This window comes from Apis dorsata, unplaced genomic scaffold (genome assembly GCF_000469605.1).
Source record: "Apis dorsata unplaced genomic scaffold, Apis dorsata 1.3 scaffold_37, whole genome shotgun sequence".
NCBI lineage: Eukaryota > Metazoa > Arthropoda > Insecta > Hymenoptera > Apidae > Apis > Apis dorsata.
In genome coordinates this window covers 1,114,682-1,125,019 of record NW_006263339.1, presented here as the reverse complement: position 1 = coordinate 1,125,019, position 10,338 = coordinate 1,114,682, and the positions used below count along the sequence as shown (strand labels likewise).

The 10,338-nt window shown below is 25.0% G+C and overlaps 1 protein-coding gene across 1 annotated transcript in view; it reads left to right on the top strand.

Moving 5' to 3' along the window:
* LOC102681662 (GTPase-activating protein skywalker) overlaps positions 1–10,338 on the top strand; it is a 40,235-nt gene that overhangs the window by 1,138 nt on the left and 28,759 nt on the right. The gene's annotated exons all lie outside the window — the stretch shown is intronic.

Genomic DNA, 10,338 nt, shown 5'->3' with positions numbered 1-10,338 from the left:
TGATCAGAGGGCCGGTAACCCGGAGGAAGCGATATCGCCTGCGCTTTTCCAAGCACGAAAACTTTAGGCTCCGCCCTGCATCAATTTTCTCTAGATAAAGAGTTCCTTTTCAGAACATATATACAATTCTTCTGAAGTCCTCAATTACGAGATTCTTTCTTGTTGCACACATTTGCAAACACACGCCAGAATGATTTACGAACGTGCAATAAACGTCACTCATCATCGAGTGGGATCCTCCCATCCTCGATCACTCTAGAATCGGTATTCGCCGTTGTCTGTGAGCATTAATCCAGTTCTTCAATGCTTACCCACACAACGTCTTTTAGATCGGATAGTGTCTAGGCGCCGGATGCTGTTCGCTAATCGTTTAGATAGCTGCATCCGTTCCCTTATGAAGGGACCGATAAATACGTTTAGATAATAAGGACATACGTTGCCATGGATGTGAAATCGGCACGATCAAACATCCCGCGTTGAGCGTTTTGTCGTGGAAATCGTGCAGTTCCGTTCCCACTTGAAAATCGAGGGACCACGTTTACCGAATTACATAAGTCAATTAGTCTATTTTCAGATAGTAAAATTCTTAAACGTGCAAGTTATAAGCAGTGCGCTCGATTAGTATTCGTGATTTTTTTTAATATTACTCACTTAAGAATTTAACTCGTTCGTTAAACAAAGATAAAATATTTTTAAAAATGAATTGAATAATAATTTTTAATGTAATCATATTTTCAATTTAATATAATATGTGATATAAGTATTTGATGAAATATGTGGAATTATTAAAGAAAAAAAAAAGAATTATGGTTAGATAAATAAAATAAAATTACCTATTTGTAACTTGGTAGATCATTACTGCCAGACAAATGTATTCGCATGTGAATATTAGTAGTCAACGCGAGCATTTTGCTTGCGACAAACTTCATGCGAATCATCCTCGAACTATAAATGTATGAATAGATGGATAAAATATATTTCTGGAATGATCACTAATTATTTATTATCAAGAAAGAATAATTATTTAAATATTTTATTATATGAAAAATATATTAATTAAAAAATAAAAAAACTAACAAAATATAATTTGAAAAATATCTTATTATTTTTAATATTTATTTATTTTTTTATTTATTATCTATTATTACAATTATTAGATTATATATTAGTTAAGATGTTTTAACTTGCATTTTTATATTCAATGATTATATATAATTCAATTAATTTCAAAATAATGATATGCATTAATAATAAGAATAAAATTGAATAAAACATATATAAAAATGCAATGTTTGTTTAATATGATGTTTAATAGTTGAAAAAAGATGAAAAAAAGATTGTATGAATTCTAATCATTGATCGTTTATATGTGTCATATCAAAAATATAATTCTCTCCACTATAATTACATATTTATATTGATGATTTGCAAATTCTATAATTATGTGAACTTAAAAAATTCATTTAATTTAATATTCATTTAATTTCATATATATACTATTGATATTTATATTTATATATTTATATATTTTGCATATAGACAGATAAACATAGTTACTATGTAAATATGTTCAGTTATTTTTTAAACTCGAAAGTATAAGAAAGTTGCTTATATAAAAATTCAATCGATATAGAAAAACACAATTAATCAGAATTAGATATTTTTTTTTTCTAGTCATTGATCGTGAATATTTCAAGGTCATTTTCTTTTTTTTACTTTTATCGAAATTATTATTATTATACTGAAATTGGCAAAAATTCCACATATGATTCAAACAAATAAAGAAATGAAATGTATCATTTTATTAGGCATTATTCAATGATTATTTATCGGACGTGTGGTACGTGAAATGTGGTACACGGTAAATTTACACGTCAGGCGACATTTAAATCGTAGGCGTTCGCTTAATTTCAAGCTATAGAAGAGATGATCCAAGATAAAAGTGAATCGAAAGTGGGCTAGTTTTATCTTTCTTGTTACAATTTGAATATTGAATGTAGTTTTGAATATTTAATTGAACCTTGATTTTAGAGAATATGTGTGCTATCGAATTCTAAATGCAAGGTTGAAAAAATAATAATTTTCTTTGAATCGTGTATGAAACATGTGTTTCGGCTTTGAAGTATGTTAATGGGTTCCGTGCCTTATAGATATGTCTGGGTCATCTGCGATTCAGGATAAATATAATAAAAGTGAAAATATTTAATATGTTTGTGTAAACATGAAATGAATTATAGATCTATAACAATTGGTTTTTTTAGTTATATTATTTTTATTACTATTATTATTATTATTATATTATATTACTTTTTAAATAATAGTTCTATTTGTTTCTTTTCACAATACTTCACAATTTTATTTTTACATTTTCTAGAAAAGAAATCGATAAGTTTCTTCAACATCGATTCACGTCATCGCTAAAAGTAGAAGGAAAAATTGAAGAATTAATAGAGTTCGATATGAAAGTTTGAATGAAAGTCTATTTTAAATCTAGAACTATATTATAAAGTTTTAATGAATTAGTAAAAATTCTTCATTGAATATAATATTTATCACTAAGGAAAATTAAAAAGATCGTATATGTAAAAAAAACTTTGATTAATATTTTATTGAAATATTTCTTTGCTTAATGAAAATCTTATTGGATTTATTTTAATCCTATTTTGATTTAAATTTTTAACTCAATTTTACGTAAAAAATTCATTTCCTTAATGTTTGATATATCTTATCGTTCAAATATGAAACATGAGTTTTATCTTATATAAATGGACTAGATATTTTTGAAATAAACCGTTTAGATTTAAATTATATCAAAAAATAATCTCATCTGTAAACCATATTTTTTATATAATTTTTTTTCTTTTAAATAAATATTAATTTTAAGGAATAGAAAATAAAATATAATTTTGAATTATAAATGAATTAATGAATGACATTTCATTATATAATTTATTATATATTTTTTTTTTATTCATAATTATATTATTCATAATTTTTATATTCATAATTATTTTATAAAAATATGTCTTAAAATATTATTAAAATTTTGATTTTCTATTTTTTTTTTAAATTTTGACTTTTAGAATAAATCTCTCTAAAATTTTTATAAATTTTGCTATCATTCCATATTTCAGTTATCTTTAATTACTAAACATCATTTCGAAAACATGATTTCGACATTTGCTAATATTTCATGCTGTAACTTCATCCATGATAATCACATCGATACTTCAAATTGATAACGATCTCGTGACTATCTATTTTTTAATTCAAAAATTTGAAGTTATAGATCAAATGTGCGAATCATTTTGAAATATACGGATAAGTGATCCATGGATCACTGCCGATTCCATGAACATTGAGTCTTGATTAATCAGCGCGAATTATGAAATTCAGAATGAACGTGCAATTTAATAGAGATAGATGTGCAACTTCGTGCATAACTTTCGATCCTTGTATTGCATTAATGAAATTCTTATCCTGATATTAGATTGATGAAATATGTCTTGTGTAATAATTAGTGATACAACTAACCGTGAAAAAGAAGATTTTATGAATATTTCATATCCACCGAGAATTTTGATGAAAAATATATATGTATGAATATATATAGCAGATTCGTAAACGATAGAGGTTATAGAGATAGAGGTTAGGAAACGCTGATTTATAATTTTTCATTTCTTAACTATAATAATAATTATTTTACAATACATCTTATTTTATTTTATTTTATATCAGTCAAAATTGAAAAAATTAAAATTATTTAAATTAAATTTATTTTAAATAATATATAATTTTTTAATTCCTGTTCGAAATCATTTCAGCTAGAAAATAGAACATTTCCAGACTCACAATGCAAGTTAACCTTTTTTGTATGAGCATGATTCATGACTAATTGAATTTCCTCTGCAACAGGTTTTAGATTTTCAGATTTTACGATATATTCGGTTTCGACAAGGTAAATACTTTTAAATATTGTTGATCGATTAGTTGCTAAAGTGAGAACGATTGTTATGATGCAATAAGTAAGCGAAATATGTTAAGTCATTTTCAAGATATGTAATCGGTTTTGTTACAGCTGTTTTATTGATCGCTAGGAATTTGTCGCTTCTGAATTCTTTTCGAATGACGCTAGATTTTCTCTTGTAAAAATTGTAATACATTATAATTTAACCGGAATTATTATGAGTATATTTGTGAAAGATAAATTTGGCAAACGTTTTGTTATTTATATAAAACGATGATTTTTAATTTTATTTAAATTAAAATTTCATTATTGTTAAATTATCTGAAATGTTCTTCAATTATTTTCAGTGAAAATTTTACTTTTTATCATCGTAATATTTAGTAATATTTATAAAAAATTATTGGAAAAAAATTTTTATAAATTTTATATTTTGCTTTTTTATATTTATATAAAATTTCTTTGAAGATAAAAATTTCTTAATCGATATTAAATTATATATGATTATTATATATATTATATTATTTATAGTATTATATTTATATATATAATACTATAAATAATACAATTACTAATATTTTATATTTACTTATATAGTATATTATGCACAATTTTAAAAATACTTCTGCTATGTAATCATTTTTACTATAATTTTCAAAGAAATTTTTAAATAAATGTTTTATAAGTTACATATAAATATAATTAAATTAGAATTTTAAAATTTATTAGAATTAAATAGAATTTAAAAATTTTTCGAATAAAAATATGTATCTTAACTTCTCATAACGATATACTATTTTTTAAAGTACAAAAAGTCATTCAAATAGAATAAATTAAATACGTAATGCTGCTTTAACCTGTAATAAAAAGCAATCATTGGAATGTTTCCTAATAAATGGTTTATTATTTTCTTGCATGAAAATTATATATAAATATATATATAAAAGAATTATGATTTTTGTAAAATTCTTGGGTTTTTAATTTTTTCGAATTCTAGAAATAAATATATTATAATTTTGTTATAAAAGAACTATATATTATCATTAAAGAAATCAAAGCAAATCTTTACTAGAAAGCATCAAAAGTATATTTAGTAACTTAAAAAAAATTTTGTTTGACTTATTTTGAAATATACAAATACATACACTTTATTTATATTTTTAAAAAAATTTATAAACCAAAAAAAAAAAATAATAAATAAGTAAAATCATAAAAAAGAACATGTAAAGATTTATTTTCATATATTATATAGTATATAAAACATTTGGTAAAAATATATATATATTTAGTTATTATTACCATCTATAAAAACAAAAATAATGCAATTTTGCACAATATTATATATCTCATCTTTTACATTCTACCAGGAAACCTTAAATTTCGTATGACGCTGAGTTTTGTATAATAAACCTCTTGTAATTCGCGAGGAAGTAGAACATATGAGGGAAGTATTGCTTCAACGGAAATGAGATTTTATGCCACTTAACTTCCTCGAAACAATTCTTAATTTTATTTTTTTTTTCTTCTGCTTGTAAAAATCTATCTGAATTATTTATTTTATCTATGAATTATTAAAGCACCAAAGATCACCGTTGGATTCTCGAAACTCATTACATCAAATAATTTATAATAATTAGAAGAAATGTTCTCGTTTTAACATATAACGACTAAGCATATGAATAATTCCATCGGTGATCACGATACAGTGCACTTTGCCGTGTTTTTAAACGTTCCTCTTTGTCCGTACACGCCTTACCGGATCGTATTGTGAACACTGACGCGCTAGCATGATAACGATCCCCGAGTATGAATGACCGAGTTCTTCTACAGTAGAGTATACAATAGTTGCTGTGCGTCAGGGTAGCAAGTCTATTACTTATCGTATCTTTAAACGTTTCTCATTATCTTTTCACGTTTCAATAGTTCGCATTGTGGCGATCATTGGTGTAATAATAACAGGCCTCGTGTGAATAATTACATATATTTTTGTATGTTATAATGTATATAACGTAATACTTCATGTTCATATCTATGTGTACATATTCTTTACTTTAATTTTTTTTTCTATTTACATTTGCATGTTTATATATTTTAACAATTTCTTTGTTGTTAATATATAAATGAATTTTTACATATTTTCATATTTGTTTATAATATCGTTTATAATATTTATAATTGCATAGTTTAATTTTATTAACGTCAGTTCAAGAAATAAAAATGATTGATGAATAAATCCACATTATTCATTAAACTATATAATAATATATGTACTATAAGTAAATTTTTCTATCACTTTCAACTATCATGTTACACTTAACATGTCTTCACTTCATGAATTGCTAATGATTCACATAAATTTTTAAATAGTTGCATGCACAATAATTTTCAATACAATAAAATAATCTAGAATTACGTTTTTAAATATTTCTTCAATCATTGAAGAAATATTTTTTTTTTTCTTCAATGCATATACGCGCCAATAAAATATACTTGACAATAAAATATTCTAGTGCTTACATTTTTGTATACTAATGCGTATAATGTTCATACTTTTATACATTGTGTATCTAGAAAGAAATACATGATCGCACGATCGACCCTCCGCGGCACTTGGGTCGATGTCGTTAAATCACGATGATTACGGCATTGGGCTTTATTACTCGGAAGTAGGTAGTTCTCGTTTCAGGGACTTTCGTGTATATATAGGTAGAAAGAGACGAGATAAAACGAAACTGAACTCTAATCTGTGATTCGTCTAGAGTCTTATGATACTTATTTGCTTGAATTCTTTTTTAATTCACTAACTAACTAATCAACCGTTCAACGGTTCCATGTGTCTTGTATCGAACGATTTAATCCATTCTTGCCATTCTGGCCGCCATCTTTTATGACTCTACCTACGTAATTAAACTTTTTGCCACGATAATAGTTGTAATCTTTCAATTCCGTTTTTGTTTCGCTTTGTTAACCAACTCATTCAATTTAGACCGACCGTCGATCATAGTAAAACGTTTTTTCAGATTAATCGTTTCATATATAACACTTTGAAACACGTTTACACGATACCAAAAGTTTGAAATAATAGATTTTGAATAACGTTTGTGTATAATGTATAATAATATTATATTTTATTATATATGAATAAATTAATCATATGTAATCATTAATCTATAATATAAAAACATATTGTAAAGTAATTGATTTTTGTGGTTCTTTTGTTTATAATAATATTCTTATATCTATATATTCTTATGTAATTCAAAATATTAATTAAAATAAGAATTACGAAAATAATAAATATCAATATCATTATTTTCTACTATATATGGCGATAATGGTTAGAATTTTACATAATAGTAAACCGTAATGGTTGTCTTTGTGTTTACAAATATATCCAAATAAAAAACTTATCTATTTCCATACGTTATAATTTCATGTTTAAGTATTCGATCATTATAATGGACTACAAGTCCGGACAAATCGATCGTAAATCTGTTATGATATGATTTATACGCGATAACGTGCAATCTGATGGATAACCGTCTAACAAAAGGTGATGATATCAATAACGCTTTTAATCGTATGCGCGGATCTAATATTTAAATGTTAATCTCAATAAATCGTACGAATCATTTGTTATTGAAATATTTCTATACATATATCATAGACTTGAATGATAAAAAGTTTCTGTAATCGTCTTATGATATTTTTATCAATTGATAGTATGAATCTGACGTGTTTTGGCGTGATTTATTGTCAGCTTATATTTAAACTGGATCATTGAAATTAATATATATATATAAACTGAGAAAAAATAAACAATTACGAATGTTTGATCCTTGATTTATGTTACAATATTTAATTTTTCTTATTATCATATAGTTTGATGAAATGTTGAAAATTCAAGGATTGAACTTAACCTATAATCTTGTTGTTGTGGTTAAGTGTTTAGGTTAAGTATGTCTTAGGTTAAGCTCAAACTATTTTTGTCTGATAATGACAAAATTTAATTTTGAGACAAAAAGAAAATATAAACACAATAAAGTAAAGAAATCTAATATCTATTGATATCAAATCAGTGCAGCGATATAAATTCCGGTTGATAAATAGAACATTAAATTGAACGAATCGTAAATCAATTTCTAAAATACTGATTCAGAGGAATGGTAATGCATTATTACTGTGTGTTAGATGCAATTCATTGGCAGAAAATACGTACAGAGAAAATTTACAATCGTGCGTGCACCATAGAAAAATATTTTGATTCTAGAAAGTATCAAAGTCTACGACCTGGTGTGGCGACTATTTTCGAACCGGCGTTAAAACTCGCATTTCGTTATTCCACACTTTCGCGTGTTTTAAAAGTCGTAAACGCTTTCACGAGCACCGTCCTTTGAGATCATCACGATGTTACGCTCATTCTGCATTGATTTCATCATAATTCAGCGAACGTTAACTTTATCCCTACTCTACGAACTTCAAATATTTCTGGTGGCAAGATATGCGCGAGTTTGAAAAATGACCTGCGCAAAACTGAAATATCGATAAAATGAGATTGCTATAAGGAAATTAACTATGTAACTTATTTAATACTAAAAATTAAAATAAAATCATTGCACAAATGCAAACAATAATATTATTAATTGAAAATTATTAATTTAGGATATTTTAAGATATTTGATTATGAAAAGAGATTTGAAGATAGCCTAAATAACTAAAAGAATTAAAATAATCATATTGATTAAAATAATCACTTTCATAAATAAAAGATTTAAATTTAAATTCCAATTTCAACAGAAACATAATCATTTCTTTTCTTTTTTTTTAGAATTAAAAAGCTATTATTTTCAAAGTTGCCAGAGATAATTTATTAACTCATAATTTAATATAAATAATATGTTGCGATAATATATGCGAAAAAGAGAAAAAGAATTTTTTTTATATCATTTCAAAATAATAAATGATTTTACAAACGCATCAGAGATTTCGAAAAATTTGCTTTTTAAATTTTTTAAGTCCAATGTGAATTATATTTGATAATCTTGTCTTGATGATTTATTTGTTATAACTATATTTATTGTAACTTGAAGTACAGTTTATTTGTTGATATCTTATCTTGAAAAATACATATCATATTATTAATGCTTTTCAATCGGCGAATAAACAATTATTATGTACTTATTCATAACAACTTGTGATTGATGATTTGATTGGAAAAAAAAAAAAATATACAGAATTACTTGTTTTGCACAAAGTTATCAAAAACAATGCAAAAATTTTATTGTTTTAAAAATTGCTGATAGCGATGATTATACCTCTTAAAAATTGGATAAACATAGATTGTGTAGATTTGAACAAATTGTAAAGATATTTTATTATTATATTTTATTAAAAAAATTTAATATTATTTAAAATTAAATTCTTTATGTTCTTTTTTGAAAAATATTATCAATTTTAAAATTTAATATAACTAAATAATAATTAGACTTCTATGAACTATCAATATAATACTTTAATGTTATTTTCATTATTTGTAATCAAATATAATCAAATCATTTAATCTAATTTTGAAAAATTAAAACATTCGATTTCAATTTACTCGAATCTTTTATTTTATTCAAAAAAAAAAAAGAAAATGTTCTTAGTATTTTAAAGTCATTTTTAGTCATATATGTGACTAACCTATTTTAATAATATATGCTGTATCTCACGTATATCTCTATGCTCTTTTCCCGGAAGAAAAGCTTACAGCGCCCCGCGCGGATCTTCCGATATACTATATGAACTATCCATATCAAAACGAATGGACACAGCAAAATGACAGTGGTAAATCTCGAAGACCGATTGGTATGCAAAGCACGACGATCTCTTCGCTGCAATTGCATTATGAAATCGTTTAGATGCGCGTTACATTCTTCTATCGTGCGTTAATAAACACATGAGCCAATCGTTGGTCAACTGCCAGCGATAGGGTGGTTTACCTCGTCCAGGTTAGTTTTAACATCGATTGCAAATGCGGTCGTGCATGGACCGGAAATTCATATGCTCGACATGCCTTCGTGCGGTTTATACACACAGATTCATTCTTAAAAAATGCCACGTGACTAGAAATATCCAATATGTAAATTAATTTATAGATGTGTTCTTATAAATGAAGTTCATAGAACTCGTTGAAGGAAATTAATAAATTTGAGAAATATGTACGCGTATATAGGAATTAATAGTTTTTGGATTATTTTGAAATCGATAGAATTTTTTTGTTTTTTGTATGATTAAATGAAATATAATTTATGAATTTAAAAAAAATTATATTTTGAAAAGAATATAGAAAAGTTTTAAATAATGCTCAATATGTCTGCAATTTATAATTTAAT